We start from the raw sequence: 18,357 nt of genomic DNA, 5'->3' as shown, positions 1-18,357 counted from the left end.
CGCCGTCATGTAGCTGGAATATTGCTGAGTGTGGCGTTAAACAACAAACTAACAAACAAAAAACAAACAGAAAAAAAAAGAAAAAAAAAGAAAAAAAAGGAAGGGCCGGCCATCAATGGTCTCAGTCCGGGAGTCTTGGAAACAACAAATATGACAGATAGAGTAGCGGCCAACCCTTAAAAAGGGGCTTATTTAAGGAGTAAGATCCCCCACAGCAGATCAAAGAACAGCCACAAGATGTCATTTATGCATTAGAAAATGATGCTTGTAGTGATTTCCTTTGGTGGCAGACATGTTTTTTGGTTGAAAATGCACATTTGTATGACAAAATTAAATAAATCAAATGACTGGCTCTAAACAAGTCAGTTTGCATGTGGCGATGCTCATTTTATAAACAATCAGTATAATGACTTAGAAAACCTAAAATAGAACAAATAAACAAGGAGCAAAAGAGTCAAGATAATGTACCCTCCATATTGACTATCATGTCGTGTGATATCTCAAAATCTGCCTGAATGCTTTAGGAGCTAATAAGAAATTCCACAATAAATATAGGTATAATATGATGTATGAAAATTTACTAAATATGATCCCACCCCGAATCCTGTTAAAAAAAACCCACAAATATATAATAGCATATTAAAAAAATTACAATGACTCCACCAACATTATTGTACACCAAACTGTTTTATTTGAACACATGAATCGTTTAAGAATCTTACATATATGAGCTCGAGAAATTTGATTTATTCAATATGGCGGACAAAATGGCCCCCAAGATGGCCACCAATACAGGGAAATGACAATATTTCGTCTTCACATCGGAATGTATGAGAAATTTAAATGTCAAAATTTAGGTTTCGACCAGGAACTCCATCTTTCGTGTTATTGTAATATACAAGATCATTTTCGCCTATGTTATGTATAAAAATTGCTGATCATATTGACTTACTTTGAAGTGTCAGTGTGAAGCACTTATATGCAGTTGTTTCAATATTGTCAGTAACTCATTCACTATTCCATTATTGTTCTCCAATACAGTAAGAAACATTTAGTCACTCAAGCCTTCCGGTTCATCATCGTCTGCAGAGTTTTGGCAAACCAGAGCAGGTGCAGAGTTCAGTATGTGGCAGTCCAGATCTCTCACTGCAGACGAAATGACCGATACATATGCAGCCATACTGTCGTCTGAAACATGGCTCTCAACATGAGTTGCTTGAAGGCATCTTCTAGTGGGAACATTGTAGCTGCCTTGTCAGTGTGTGAGGCCTGGTCATAGCCTAGGTCCTCCAGGGTGTTCAAAAGTATAGCAGGAGGACGAACGCTCAAGCCGAGTTTCGGGACACTTCTAGGGGGTTCAATCCAAACTGACAAGTTTTTCAACATTTCAACATGTGTCAGCAATATTGAGAAAGCTGTCTTCTTTGAATTTATGATAAGACATCACCATAAGAATATCACGTTTCACAATGTTCTCGATCCAGAAAATACCAGTCTTGATTATCTCAGCTCAGTGCTATTACGCTATTGAAACTTGGGTCCCAAGAAGTGTATCGTTAAGTGGCACAAGAATTTGAGTTCAAATAATTTTTATAAGATCTTATCCTCATCATTCTCTCAGCTAATTTGTAGTGATCTAATATGATCTCTGTGATCACATTAGAGGTGAACACACTCAACCGACCCACCGACCCACCCATCCCTCCCTCTAACCCTCTAAACCGTTTAAACAGTTTTAGTACTTGGTGTCTCTTGCTCTGGGATGCTTACAATATGACAACATCAACACAAAGTAAGATAATAAACATGTTCATTTTGTACATTTCTACAAGCTTTGCTCGACTCTTGCTTGCTGCTGTATTTATCAACGCAAAATGATGAAATATTCAGGTAATCAAGTATTCAATGTCTAAATGTATTTCGACTGACATCGCAAGACAGTTGACATCTCTTCTGACTTTTCTTTGACTCTTGATATAACGATTATTACGACAGTAGATATATGTAAACGTACCTCGTGTTGACTGTCAAGTGGGAGGGGTAACTTTTGGTTTGGTTTGGTTTGTTGTTTAACGCCGCACTCAGCAATATTCCAGCTATATGACGGCGGTCTGTAAATAATCGAGTCTGGACAAGACAATCCAGTGATTAATATCATGAGCATCGATCCACGCAATTGGGCTCGATGACATGCATAAACCAAGTCAGCGAGCCTGACCAGCCGATGCCGTTAGTCGCCTTTTACGACAAGCGTAGTCACCTTTTACGGCAAGCATGGGTTGCTGAAGACCTATTCTAACCCGGATCTTCAAGGGTCCGTAGGGGGTAACTAATAAATGAACCCAATAACTATATTCCACACTTTTGGGATATAGAGAGTCCTTCATGTCATTAACGTGTAGAGTTAAAACACACAAAGACTTTGTTACTTTTAGCGACATAAATCCAAAGCATGTTTTCAGCTTAATATGATTAAAACTTTTTTTCTTATACCACAACACATTATTATGGTCTGCAAATGTCGTAACATCTTATAGACACGACCCTTAAAATTCAGTTTTGCAGCAGATAACAACAGCAAGAAATATTTTTTGAATAGTTATGAAACGTGAACACCATAGAACAACCAGTCTCGAATATCCGCCAATACAGATTCTATTGGACGTTACAGCAAAATAACCGTGAAAACTATATGAATAGAACACTGAAAATCAGTAAGAATGGTTAACATGTCCTGCCCTACCAGTACCACCTGCGTTGTATGTTGGCTTCCATTGGACAGCTGTCTTTAAAGTGGCCAGAGAATCAAGTAATGGACCAGACAGTAAATCCAGTGACACGATAAAGTATTTACTGTGGAAACTAAAAACCGAAATATTCATTTGAATTAAGTCTGCTATTTTTTCTTTATTATTAATTAAGTGCAGACGTGTGTTTGGAACGCAGCATGGCTACATAGCCACAATATTGTTTTTATGCCATGAGTAAAGATATTTCTCGGTCTTATTCATTTGTTGTTATAAGTCTAGTCATACCGAACTGTACGCGGTTTGTGGTTTAAGTAACGTCCTCTAATGAAGAATCATGTATGTAATTACAAATATAATCAAATAATACACTCCTTGGGTATTGAGAGCAACAGTGTATTCATAGATATTCTGATATATGTCAGATTATGAGGTTGAGTTACCTTTATTCTTCCCCGCCCTATAGGCGGGGAAGTATACGGGAAACGTTAATTTTGTGGCATGTATGTCGACATGTTGGTTTATTTGAAATTTCAAGCCACGCATTTACGGAAACAAAACATACAAATCATGTGCGTGGAATGTTGATGCTATTCTTTTCCAGCAATAAGATATACTTCAAAATCGTCTTTATGTAGTTAATTGATGCATCTGACCGTTTCTGGTCATTAGCTGACATTATTAAACCATTCATGTGTAATCCGATGTCCTTTTTTCCTCAAGGACTAATTTTCTGATTTTCACGGTGTATACAAAAGAAGAACTGTGCTCCGGAGATCGTAAATAACAGCATAATAAAAATTATGTTCTGAATATGCTTATTCATGAACAACGACGACATCTCAATTTAAATGTGATATGGCTGAATTCCATATTCTACATACAACACTTTTGATTGTTTGGATGCTCATGTTCACTGGAAATATTTGGAATAGTTATATTCCGTATTTTGAAATAACCCAGTCCCCCGTGTTTCTTTTTATCAGTGCACCGCACATAGCCACATGTGAAACGTTTGGTAGCAAAGTCAAAGCAAAATCGGAGTAGTGTGTCAGCGAATTTGCATCAAGGCTGTAGTACTTTCTTTTCAACCGTTTAATGGAATTCATTGTACAGCCGTAGCTCTGGTCACTCATATATTTTATGTCCCATGGCTCAAATCTATTTGCGTCTGAACCGTGTTCCACTGACCTCGATAATCTGTTGGATGAAGGCACAGCTCTCTACAGTCACATAGTTAACACCGAAGGCTATGAGGGGTATTTAGGTCATATAATCAGCTCCCAGCAGCCACTGCCTCAAGCGATATTGTCTACTCAACAGATCAGGTTTATGGCTCCGTCACAGGTGCTCCAAATATTGACGCAGGGAAAACAAATTTCATAGAATCATTTCAACAAGCAATATTGTTATCCCCGTCACTTTTGGTAACTTTTAATGATGTCTCCATTTCAATTTTTACGGATTTCGATTTGTATGCATTATTTGACTCTCATCAGCGGAATGGTTTGGGTCAGATTGATCCGAATGGACAAGCGGTTTTACTTCTGTTTAGTAGTATGGATGAATTGTTATGTTACATCTTAATTCACAGCAAAAAAAATGCAGTTTCCGGTATCCGGATACCTTCCGGATACCTTCCGGATACCACCGGACACTTACCCAAAACGCGTCCGGGTATCCGGTGGCAGATACCTTGCCGGATACCAGATCCGTGGTGTCCGGCATGGACACCTCGCCGGAAATTATGTCACCTGGAATCCGGGTATCCGGCACCGGATACCTCACCGGATACCTCAATCTTGGTGTCCAAGGATCCGGCACCGGATACCTCATTCTGAGTTTCCAAAAACATGTCACAATTTGTGGGGTGCATTTTGTTCAATTAAGTGTGAAACACCTAAAAATATATTGGAAACTAACCATGAAATTGAACATTGCTGAAGGTATCCGGCAGGTATCCGGATGCAAATTTTCGAGATATCTTTCTCCTAGTAAATAATGTTAGCCTGGGCATAGCAGATAGCTGTAGTAATATTCTGTGTTATTTTAGTTGTAAATATCCCCTTAAAGTTGAGATCTATGGGCATGTACTTTTGGTGAAAACATTTTGCAAGTTCATATATATTTCATTTTAGATGTTCAGCGTATTAAATGAAAAGCATTCAGTCCTGGTATGATGGTATCCTTACATTACATCTTCATATTCCCAGTTTGTTCTAGCCTAGTGGTTGAAGCGTTCGATTCACCACATCGGTACATTGCTTGGTGTCACCCATCATGATATTGTTGGAATTTTGCTCATAAAGTGGCATAACACCATACTCACTCTGACAAAATAATGAAAGTCATTGGCTATGTGCTCACTTGGGCCTTTGTTCCTGGTTAGATTAAAAGATTATTTTGGAACTGTATCAGTACTTGTTACATCTTGACAGACGAGTTTCACTGAAGTTTGAAACAGAATATCATTAACCCAAATGGGTGCATAATAATATCAATGTAATGTTTCTACTGACATGGAACTAAAAAACCCGTTCAGTGAGCTGTATTGTAGGAAAACATTCAGGGCATTAGTATATTTGATATATGTTAGCACCTATGTTATGAATGATCAATATCATATTTCTTAAAGAAGTAAAACAAAAAATTTGTTCAGAGAAAAAAATCATATTTATTGATTTTATGACATGTCATTGGTTCTGTAACCAGAGGTGTTTGCAAGAACATTCAAAAACAGAAACAGATGCTTCAATGCCATTTTCTAAATAAACAAATTAGTCAAATCTTAGAAGAATTTCAAGGTAGAAGAATATCTAAAGTCAATTATGTTTGTGCAGTAAACCACAAAAGTCATTCAGATTTGTATAGTCAGCATCAGTGTACACCACATAAACATAGTCTCACTGCTGTGGTATTAATTCCTTTTGACTTGATTAATGTCATAATACAACAACCTACAGAATCACACTGATGTGGCATTATTCATTCAGAATCATCACTTTCTGAGGTGAACCTGTTAGTTTTTCTGGGGAGGATTATTCATCATCCGGAGAGTCCTTTGTATGACTTGTCTGATCTGGTGTCATTGTGAAATCCAGGTACCTGAAACAATTTATAACAACTTTAAAAGCTTGTTTTTAAAAATATAAGAAACACACATATATTGACAAAGGGTATAGGTTGGTTTCTCAATGAGTAAGGTAATGACAATTTTATCAAGCAACTGTTAACCAAACCATGTTAACCAATGTAAAAAAGCCATAGCAAACAGTACATTTTACAGAAAATACAAAATTGTAATTGATCCTCTGAAAACATTTCCTGTAGTGCCAAAAGGCTCACCTGAATTTTTCTCAAATGTTTGCATTACATCAAAATATAAGGAAGGGTAAACAAGGCAATGCAAAATTGCATAAAATAGGTTCTTATACATAAAAACAGAACTACCGTATTTGACGTAATAAGCGCCTCGCTCTAATAAGCGCCCACGGGAATATTTGCTAATATATTGGCTAGTGAACAATCCCAATTAGCACCCTTTCCAATTGATCAATGTATACAAGACTTATTTATTTGCATATAATACACACTCGTGTGTGATATGCACCCTTAATTATGGGGAATTAAATTATGGAAAAATATATTTGTCCTACATAAACATTTCAGGCTGCCAGCATAAACCACGAAATTTTGAGAGCGCCCTGGGCACTTATTACGTCGAATACGGTATTCATAATTATCAAAACTTTCAATCACACAAGTCATGTAAGTGATCTCAAAATAGTATATAATGAGTGAGCAAGTTAGTATAGTTTCACACAGCTTTTAGCAATATTCCAGCAATATATCTGTGGGGACACCAGAAATGGGCTTTTCACACAGTACTCATGTGGGGAACAGAACCCAGTGCTTCGGAGAACGCATTACCCACTAGGCTACCAAATACAAATATCATCTCAAATACAAAAGTAAGTAACATTAGGATTTCATACAACAGATATTTTTGCCAAATATCAAGTCACTATACAACTGATTGAATTACAGATTAGAGGAGCAAATACATTTCAATGTAGCAGCTGAATCAGGATTAATTTGAATCGTTCCTTGCTTTAGTTGCAATGGGAGCCATATTGAAAATAATTATCTCACTTATTATTGATATTTAATATCTACCATTAATTGGTAGGCCAAAATAGACACTGATACAAAAAAATCAACTGAAAAGAACCACCTGAACAATGGACTAAAAACTATGTATATTACATTTAAGGGACCTTAATTCGGCTACTGGCAATAGTATGGGCGGATACAGAGGCGGGGGTGCACACACCCCTTTTTATTTCTGTATAAATTACCACCAAAGGCAATAAATAGATCTTAATTGTGCACCCGCCCTCCCCACCTTTTCAAAAAAGCTGTATCCGCCCATGATTAATCATGAGTAAAATCATTATCATATTTTCATCATTTATCCTATCTTTAATTAAGATTAACAATAACGGGAAAAACTGCCAAATATATTGGTCAAGTGTAATCATAATCTAAAGGGGCACTGATCTAACGCAATTCCCCGGGACTGGTTGTTGCCTTTGTTATTGTTTTTTCCCAGTGAGTACCCGGATGTAGAGCAGAAATCTAGACTAGCTCGCGACCTCTGTTGCGCCATTCGTAAGCGCATTAGTCACTTTTATGGATACCGGTAGTAATAAGAGCGTATGGTCACATTGATCAACAAAATGAAATACAATTTTCGAGATAATAAGGAAATGTAGGCATCTTTGTGGGTAGCATCGGTAATGGTGACGAAGTTTTGATAAGTCACTTGCTTGGTAATTTTGCGATTTTCGTTTACACTATTTTGACTTGCAACACAAAGTAAATATTTCACCTGAGCATTGCTGTTTTGATAGTGTGTATATTTTTTTACTGTCAAAATGTGTAACATATTTATTAAACGCCTAAATATTCAGTTATTTTACAAAGTGACTGAAAAACATTTCCATCTGTATTATTATGATAACGAATTCCAATCATTTTGATGTTTAATGTCATCACCAAGAGACTGAAAATGTCACGTTGAAAAGTTGTTGTTTGGCTTCGAATCCTACATAATAATCTGTTGTGATGTTTGTAGGCCCTTTTGATCGTCTTAATTAATCTGGACATATTTTTTATTCAAAATGACTGAAATATTTACACATTTTAAAAAATGCCTGAGAGAATCACATTTTACAAATTGACGGTAATCTATACACGCTTACAAAGGAAATGACCTGTGAAAAAAACGTCTATCGCGCATTGAAGAATTTCCCAACCAAGAGGTAGAAAAACAAGAACGAATCGGTTTAAATGAAGGAAAACAAAATGCAAATACCATGATTACAACTTACCAAATTTATGTGTATAAATAGGCAGCTTCCTTATTCGAGGAATGTATCCGTGAATATCCACACAAAGGAATAATATCCCACTCGTCTGCAGCTATACAAAATAACTTATTCGATGTCACGTGTCTCTGTAACTATCAAGTATTCTAAAAGATATATATCGTTTCGGGTGTCAAGTCTCAAGGGTCGGCTGAGAAAGGCCACGTGACAACTATTTTCATTACGTCGACGGTTCCTAAAAAATCCATTGAGTTTGATAACAATGAGCAACCAATCAACGTATTATCAGTTAACCCTTTGAACAAATTGTATGTTGTTTTTACATCGGCACTTCACGCCATGATATGAGTGGATTCCCTTTGTTTTAGTAAACCTAGACATGTAAACACTCACTTTTGACATATCCACAGTGGTTAATCAATCAACGTATTTTCTGTTAATCCTTTGATGACTAGGAACGATCCGTTGATTTACAAAAAAAGTAAATCAACTGATCATTCATCTCTTGCTGGGCTGCCACGTGCATATTACATAACCTCACTTCAAACCTGGATTTAGATTGAATAATTACCCCAGACACAATAAATGCCAAATGAGAACCTTTGTCAGGTAATCTAAGTGGTGCTACCACTAATTGTACCTGTAATAAATTCATTAACTGAGCATCAAGTGAATGACGACAAATACACAAGTGTAGGGTTATACGAGAAAACGTGTATGACAACAAGGGAGTAGTAATCGTATTACACAATCCGAAATCCGAAAATGCTTTCACTGCATGGATACTTTTTTTAGTATTAAACTATAACCATCTGGGGTATTTCCAAATGACGACTTCCGATGAGCTCCGCCGTTCTTTTTGTCTGTTTGTTTAGGCTGAAGAAATTATTTAACATGCGCCCTTTGTCGAATCTTTATAGATCACAGTTAACCAATCAGTGTTTATGCAAAAATGCGTAAAACAAATATTGCCTCCAGCCTCCAAGTTTATTTAGCTGTCCTTGCAGACGGTAGCCCAGTCTCTGGTCACGCTCAGTTGCGTTGCGTATCATCCGGGTACTCACGGGGGAAAAAACAATAACAAAGGCAACAACCAGTCCGGGGAATGGCGTTAGATCAGTGCCCCTTTAAGAAGTACATGTAGTTCTATTTGGTTTTGGAACTTTTCAAGGGTAATTGTAAATATATGTGTATTCCTATTTGAATACTCATTTGATTGTTATAAAGTTACACAGTATTGCATCTATCGTCTGTTTCTAAATACAGTGGAACCCATCTTTGACTTGTGTGACATAATTGAATCATACCCCAAGTTCATTATGCATTGTTATGCATCTGCACAGAGTGGTCAAAGTCCTTGTCACACACATAGTTTGCTACAAGGCAGAATCCAATAAGTTCAGTTGAGACATCAGGTTGTATCCACACAAACTGTCTGATAATCTCAAGTATGGTCTTGGTAGCATCAAGGGATGTAGCTAATCCTAAATAAACATTAAACAAGTGACATAATCTCTTCTACAGAACACATGATCAAAGCCTGCCCCACCTTTGATGTTTATCATCTCGTTACGCTCACAACAGCTCATTAGCAATGTCAACTCATGGTGGATTAGGGATTAACAGGGCAATTAGTGTCAGGTGGGTATTATCACTAGCAATTGTCTGTTAATTACTTAATTGAGTACTGACGGCTCAGTTAGTTTCCAACCATACTGACTGCTATGCTACTTATCAAGTCAGTTTACTGGTAACATGTTTCTGTGGACCAAGGAAATGTATCATGCCAGATACTTCTACTAAAGTTCTAATAAAGTTCTACTCATCAGTTTTAAAATAATGACAGTTTTGATATGCAATTCTCCCTACAAAGACATTTAACATTTGATATACATAAACTGTCTGTTGAATCTATGATGATGCTAATATACAAGTCAAACAAAACAACTCATTCATATACTGGTACCTAGCCAAACATTCATATTTTTTTTACGCGTATGCACATGCTTGTACACATATACCTCTACTGGCATATCACACATACAAACAGTCATTAGATGGATGTAATTATTCAAAAATATTTTACATACAAGTGAATAGATTCTGTAATAGCATGGTTAATATTGGGAGATGTTTTAGAATTTCCATTTTCACAGAATCGAAGTCATATCCTTTCATGATTCAGATCAGCTTGTAGTGATTTAAATTCACATAAAACTGATTCATGTGAAATGACCTATACCGCATGTGTGGCACTTGTTATAAAAATAACATTCATTACTTATTTGTGTGTCCAAATTATGCTATTATTAGAATTAATAGGTATTATTATACAGCATGGATATGAAATAAGAAAGCTTTATAGGGAATTGTTGAAAATGATGTACAGGAAAACATTGAAATAAATCAATCAATACGTGCATTTATCTCAGAATCTGGTAGATTTAATCAATATGGACTTCTCTCCTTCATTATCTACTTATTATCAGATGATTACATTATTGCTCAACTGATAGTTTGCAATAGTATAGAATTAGTATTAATATTAATACTTATTTTGTATTTGAGCATCATTTAGATAAGCCATCGGCTTGATTGCAAATCAAGTTCATTGTAATTTTTTTTGGCTTAAAACACATGTAGTAGAACATATTGCAATAGTTAAGACCTGAAAAGAAGTTATGTGTAGGATCCTCAAAATGGTATCTACAAGAGCAGGTTGTAGAATCATGTTGGTGTTTGTTGTTTAACTCTGCACTCAGCCATATTCCGGCTATATGACGGTGGTCTGTGAATAATCAAGTCTGGAGCAGACTATCCAGTGATTGACATCATGAGCATCGATCCACACAATTGGGATACAATGACATGGATCAACCAAGTCAGCGAGCCTGATCAGCCGATCCATTAAGTTATCTCTTACAACTAGCATAGGTTGATCATGTTGATGGGGACCAACTTCAACCTGGAATCCCCACGTGAGTAAGTATGCGGCTGTTAGCTTTGTTTGATGTTTAACGCCACACTCAGCAATATCGCAGCTATGTGGCAGGAATCAAACCTGGGTCTTCAGCACGAAGAGTGAACGCTTCAACCACTAGACTACCCCACCACCAAAAATTCCCCCATGATAAAGTTGTCATCATGGTTATTGTTCAACTAGTTCAAGTGAAAATGTTCATACCCTCAAAATGTCTTATCTTCCACTTCACGATGATCTCTGATGCAAAACTTCGCTGTCATTAAAGCTGTTCTTGATTCTTCACATCTGGAAAAATATGTTGAAGCTATTAATCATTCTCACAGAGTAAAGTGAGTTTATGAAATAAGACAGTGAGTCACATTAGCATACAAATTATCCAGTTAAAGTAAACATATTTCTACATTATATACATAAGCAAATACTAACATATGATAGACAGACTACTAGTCCTATAAAAAAATAATTATACATTTACTTACATGTTGGCTATACAAGTTAATGTGTCACAGGCTTACATGTGGTAAATTACTTTAATACGTGATCATTGTAATATTCACATATTCCTTACCTTAATGTGTCACTTTAGCTGCCAGCATGACCTCAGCTGCAATCTCAATATTTGGCCAATTTTGACGAAATGACCGATCGTGTTCAGTGTATAAACTGGGCCTCGTCTCTTATATAACTTGGCGCAAGTTGACGACGCGCATAGAGAGCCGGGAACCAGCTTATGTCGTGTTAACTGGTTCCCGGCTCCCTATGCGCGTCGTCAACTTGCGCCAAACAATATTGTGATATTAGAGACGGGGGCCCAGCTTAGGGCAGGGATAGAAGTTGGCAAAAGGTCATACACTTACTTTTTATCCCCCCAGCATATAATGCGGGGGGATATAGCGATCAGCCAGTCTGTCTGTCCGTCCGTCTGTCCGTCCGTAATCACTTCCTTTTCCGGGGCAGGATTCCCAAACCATTCAGTGTATTTGATCGAAACTCGGCAAATCTATCAGGCACATACTGAAGTGGTGCCTTTTAATATTTTTGTATTTTTCTAATTTTTATTTTTTAATTTTTTTTATGGAATGAAGTTGGACATAGACTCAGTTGGGGATGAGGTTCGTTTTCGGGGCAGAATTCGAAAACCATTCAGTGTATTTGATCGAAACTTGGCAAATCTATCAGGCACATACTGAAGTGGTGCCTTTTGATATTTTTTTTTTTTTTTTATTTTTTATTTTTTTTATGGAATGAAGTTTGACATAGACTCAGTTGGGGATGAGGTTCGTTTTCGGGGCAGAATTCGAAAACCATTCAGTGTATTTGATCGAAACTTGGCAAATCTATCAGGCACATACTGAAGTGGTGCCTTTTAATATTTTTGTATTTTTCTAATTTTTATTTTTTAATTTTTTTATGGAATGAAGTTGGACATAGACTCAGTTGGGGATGAGGTTCGTTTTCGGGGCAGAATTCGAAAACCATTCAGTGTATTTGATCGAAACTTGGCAAATCTATCAGGCACATACTGAAGTGGTGCCTTTTGATATTTTTTTATTTTTTTTATTTTTTATTTTTTTTATGGAATGAAGTTGGACGTAGACTCAATTGAGGATGGGGTTCGTTTCCGGGGCAGAATTCGAAAACCATTCAATGTATTTGATCGAAACTTGGCAAAGCTATCAGGCACATACTGAAGTAGTGCCTTTTGATATTTTTGGATTTTTCTAATTTTTATTTTTTAAAATTTTTATGGAATGAAGTTTGACATACTCAGTTGGGGATGGGGTTTGTTTCCGGGGCAGAATTCGAAAAACATTCAATGTATTTGATCGAAACTTGGCAAAGCTATCAGGCACATACATACTTAAGTGGTGCCTTTTGATATTTTGGGATTTTTATAATTTTTATTTTTTTAAATTTTTATGGAATGAAGTTGGACATAGACTCAATTGGGGATGAGGTTCGTTTCTGGGGCAGAATTCGAAAACCATTCAGTGTATTTGATCGAAACTTGGCATTCATATGGATGCGACCATGGTGGATCTTTTGTGGGTAAACAATGTATGCTTCTTAAAGAACTTTAAACTGTTGACTCATTACATACAGAATTGCACATTTACTAGTGGTTACTTTACAGACAGCTGCCGGAGGGATATGTCATCTTTCTGATGACTCTTGTTCTCTAATGTGCCTTTTCCTGCAGAAATCTAAATAACTCTTATACACATAGTTGTATATCATTGTCATATGTTTGTCAATATTACACTGAATGAAGCACTTTACAGTTGTTGTTGAAACTGATATTGAAGGTCAAATTAGCTTTCAATGTCTTTCAGTAAAAATGTTCACAGTAACTGAGGAACAGCTCTCTGTAGTGTGATGAAATCTGGTAGATGTCACCCTCAGAGTGAGGAATATTGTGTTTCAAAATTAAATGAAGCTGGTATGCTCGTAACAAGTACGTATACCTTTACAAATAATCATATTATCATCTCACTAGGACCAAAGGCCCAAGTGAGCACACAGTCGATGAGTTTATACTTTCACTCAGAACAATCTGGAAGTCTGAACATGAAATTTAAGGATATCATCATACATGTATTAGAACTTATGTTTGTTCATTAAACAGCTTAACATCTAAAGAGAATTATAGATGAAATTGAAAAAATTGTCTTCTCCAAAACTACATGCCCATAGATCTCAACTTTAAGGGGATATTTACAACTAAAATGACACAGAATATTACTACAGCTATCTGATATGCCCAGACTAACATTATTTACCAGAAATAAGGCATCTCGAAAAATTGCATCTGGATACCTGCCGGATACCTTCAGCAATGTTCAATTTTTTTGGTTAGTTTCCAATATAAATTTAGGTGTTTCACACTTAATTGAACAAAATGCACCCCCCAAATTGTGACATGTTTTTGGAAACTCAGAATGAGGTATCCGGTGCCGGATCCTTGGTATCCAGTGCCGGATCCTTGGACACCCAGATTGAGGTATCCGGTGAGGTATCCGGTGCCGGCATACTTTCAGGTGAGGTGTCCATGCCGGATACCATGGATCTGGTATCCGGCAAGGTATCTGCCCCCGAATACCTGGACGCGTTTTGGGTAAGTGTCCGGAGGTATCTGGCAGGTATCCGGATACCGGAAACTGCATTTTTTTGCTGTGTAACAGTATATCAGGCGACTATGCTTGTCGTAAGAAGCGACAAACGGGATCGGATAGTCAGGCTTTTGTTGATGCATGGCATCGATCCCAATTGCGTGGATCGATGCTCATGATATTAGGCACTGGATTGTCTGGTCCAGACTTGATTATTTACAGAACGCCGTCATATAGCTGGGATATTGATGAGTGCGGCGTTAAACGACAAACCAATCAATCATCATCATATGAACTCAAACCAGTCATTGTTACAAGTAAACCACATTCCACAACAGTTACTGACACTGGATAAAAAAACAGCACATAGAAAAAACCCAAGTAACTCAACTCATCATGATCACAATTACTATTCTTTGAAAGAAAGAAATACAAAAAAGAAACTGACCAAAAAACGTAAAACAAGAGACGAGGAATCTCCGAAATTGATTAGTCCCGGTATTGAAATGTTCTCCAACTACGTGATAATATTTTGAGTATGTGCATCTGTGGTTGTGACAAAAAGACCTTATCTAGTATGACTTATTTTTGCCATATAGAGCCTTTAGTATTTTCATTTACATTATTATAACCAAATGCCAAGTGTAAAAAGAATGTGATCTATTATTTGAGTATGTGCATCTGCCAATGTTGGCAGTTTTGATACTATTTCCACATGTTTACATTTGTGTCAGAAATTGCTTCCATTTCCTTCGATCTACTTTTTAAATAAAGACCCAGGTAAGAATAGGTCTTCAGCAACCCATGCTTGCCGTAAGAGGCGATGAACAGGATTGGGTAGTCAGGCTCGCCGATTTGGTCGATGCATAACATCATATTCCAATTGCGTAGTTCGATGCTCTTGGTGTCATCACTGGATGATCTGGTCCAGACTGGATTATTTACAGACCGCCGTCATATGGCTGGAATACTGCTGAGTGCGGCGTTAAACAAGAAACTATTTTTAAATAGACCTACCCTATGCACATGTATCAACTGAATTGCCCAATACTCAAAATAAATAATATTTTTTTTCCACAACAGCGTTGTGTTATTTGTGGTTAAAATAATTATGCTCCATCATGCCTTTCAGTAACATCATAATTATGCGTTTGTCAGGCATCACATATGGCGGGGAACTTTGATGCTCTGCATCCATGTTTTCTTGTGTGGTCTTTGAATGGCATATGGACAAACATACAGAGATACACATAAAGAGAGGAAATTATGGATGTCGACTTCTTTATTATGAGGAACACAACATTTCGGAGTATATACTTACTCCTTCATCAGGTGAATTAATGCTATGAAGCACAGAACATATATATGTACCTGTAAGAGCAACAAAAGTAATTAAATAACAAAGGTGGAAACTAAACAAGGGTTTCAGGTCTAGTTTGTTTGTTTGTTTGAGGTCTGATGTTCTTTGAGTCTGGTGTCGAGGGATCTGAGGAATTTACCAATGTCTTGGTGGCCACGGTTCCAGGGATCTTGTATATACAATTATACATCCTCTGGGGTTGGAACTTGTGTTGCTGGTGCCCCTGCTTTTAGCCCGGAGGCTGTTAACTGTTCTATTTGTCCATTGCTAATCACCTATCAGCGCAAATTAACTGTTGGCTTCCCTTGTGAGGTTAACTTCTTTGTTATCGTATTACTTTTGTTGTTCTAACTGGAAAATATAAACTAGTATGTTTTCTGCTTCGTAGAGAAAGTATACACTCAGAAACGTGTTCCTCATAATAAAGAAGTTAACGACCATAAATTCTTTTCCTTATATACATGTACCTCTATGTGTCTAAGGCGCCGCAATTCTCTGTGCAGAGTTGCGTCCCTTAGGCACGCCAGAAACCCATGATTGTGGGTTCGAATCCCGGTTCACCCCGATTATGTTTCTAGGTTTGTCAGCACCATACCCGTGCTCGTGGGTTTCACCGAAGTGGTAAACGTCTGAGACCTGCATCAGTTCGGGCTTTCCTCCCCCATTAAGCCGACACGTCGTGATATAAATGGAATACTGTTAAAAGCGGCGTTAAACCCAACTCACTCACTCACTCACTTGAGATTGAGTCCACAGTATAATCCGCTTCTCCATTTTGAGAGGGAGCAGCTGTTTTGATCTTCTTCTGTACATTTTTTGTTTGTTTCTTCGTATATTCTATAAGGCTTAACCAACCATACCCAGAACCAGTAATGGAAGTTGTATGTGCATTTACAGCATTTCTAATACTACTTATGTATTAATTAATTTAGAACTTGACCTTTAAAATGACATTGTTTGTTTGTTGTTTAACGCCGCACTCAGCTATATTCCAGCCATATGACGGCGGTCTGTAAAATGATCGAGTCTGGACAAGACAATCCAGTGATTGACATCATGAGCATGGATCCACGCAAATTGGATCGATGACATATATCAACCAAGTCAGCGAGCCTGACCACCTGATCCCGTTAGTCGCCTCCTACGACAAGCATAGTCGCCTTTACGGCAAGTATGGGTTGCTGAAGACCTATTCTACCAGTACGTCAGAGTACCCTCAAGGCTCTGTATTTTTGACTCCTCATTTTGCCATCACCTAGGTAAAGCAGTCATGCGTGGTGATTGCAGGACACTAGCAGACACCAGGGGTCGTCTCAACATTTAACAGTTTTACACTTCCACAAAACTACCCCATCTTATATAGCTACTATCATATGTGACTACTATCCTATATTACTATTCGCTAAAACAGAAGGGGATACTCGGAAATAACTTTATGAAATTAAAATATGATATAATTTCAAAAGCAGTAAGACATATTAGTTTCCAGTAATGATAATAATGAACGATTGGAAACACGTGACAACCGGTAGTGAAGTATGACAATAGATGTTATGGCCCCTAACGATCTTGAGTGAGTTTTTGTTTGTTGTTTAACGCCGCACTCAGCAATATTCAAGCCATATGACGGCGGTCTGCAAAATAATCGAGTCTAGACCATACAATCCAGTGATCATGAGCATCGATCCACGCAATTGGGATCGATGACATGTATCAACCAAGTCGGCGAGCGTGACCACCCGATCCCGTTAGTCGCCTTTTACAACAAGCATAGTCGCCTTTTACGGCAAGTATGGGTTGCTGAAGACCTATTCTACCCCGGAATCTTCATGAGTGAGTGAGTGAGGTTTTACGCCGGGGGACACCAGAAATGGGCTTCACACATTGTACCCATGTCGGGAATCAAACTCGGGCGACCGCTCCCTGAGCATCGATCCACGCAATTGGGATCGATGACATGTATCAACCAAGTCGGCGAGCGTGACCACCCGATCCCGTTAGTCGCCTTTTACAACAAGCATAGTCGCCTTTTACGGCAAGTATGGGTTGCTGAAGACCTATTCTACCCCGGAATCTTCATGAGTGAGTGAGTGAGGTTTTACGCCGGGGGACACCAGAAATGGGCTTCACACATTGTACCCATGTCGGGAATCAAACTCGGGCGACCGCTCCCAACTATCTTTAAGGACGACAAGGGTAAGCTGGGAAATTTCAAACTGACTTTTTTTATCAGTAGTGCGTGAAAACCGTCACGATTTGTTAAACATTCATTCACTCGACAAAAATACTGCGTGACATGACATGAGTCTTCCAATGGCGATTTGAGGGAGTCTGTTCTACTCCTCTCGCGGCGCCTAGCCAAGTTCAGCAAACGTGGTCGGCGGCCTATGACACTGACTACACGTCTCCATTTCATGGCCAAGACGTGTTCAATGGGCGAAAGGTCTGGGCAACAAAGGGTGTCAGTATGTTGTCCCTTTAGTATATATTCGGTGACCCTTCCTTGCACAACACGAAGTGGGGTTCTCCCAGTCGTATAGAGATGCCACCTCACAACACAACCGATTCACTACCAAATCTGTCATTGGGTCTCAGGTTGACATTGACTTGATGTTCATTCGACGTCGCCAGACACGACCTCGCGTCAAGGAAGTACAAAGTGAATTGGGACTCATCGGAAAACATGACACGTTACCAGCGACGATTACACATGTTTTGGACGTTGTGTACGCCATAGACGTCTGTCCGCAATATGAAGATTTGTAAG

The 18,357-nt window shown here is 38.0% G+C and overlaps 1 long non-coding RNA gene across 1 annotated transcript; it reads right to left on the bottom strand.

Moving 5' to 3' along the window:
* Positions 1–5,440: 5,440 nt before the first annotated feature.
* Positions 5,441–11,783, bottom strand: LOC139457703 (uncharacterized). Its single transcript, XR_011652621.1, has 3 exons — positions 11,689–11,783; positions 11,322–11,405; positions 5,441–5,852 (listed from the first exon to the last, which is right to left on the bottom strand). It is a non-coding gene; the product is annotated as an uncharacterized lncRNA (long non-coding RNA).
* Between the last annotated feature and the right edge of the window lie 6,574 nt (positions 11,784–18,357).

Source organism: Haliotis cracherodii, unplaced genomic scaffold (genome assembly GCF_022045235.1).
Source record: "Haliotis cracherodii isolate W230 unplaced genomic scaffold, xgHalCrac1.p SCAF_12, whole genome shotgun sequence".
Taxonomy (NCBI): Eukaryota; Metazoa; Mollusca; class Gastropoda; order Lepetellida; family Haliotidae; genus Haliotis; species Haliotis cracherodii.
The sequence above is the reverse complement of the archived record's forward strand: the minus strand, read 5'-3'. Positions and strand labels throughout refer to the sequence as shown.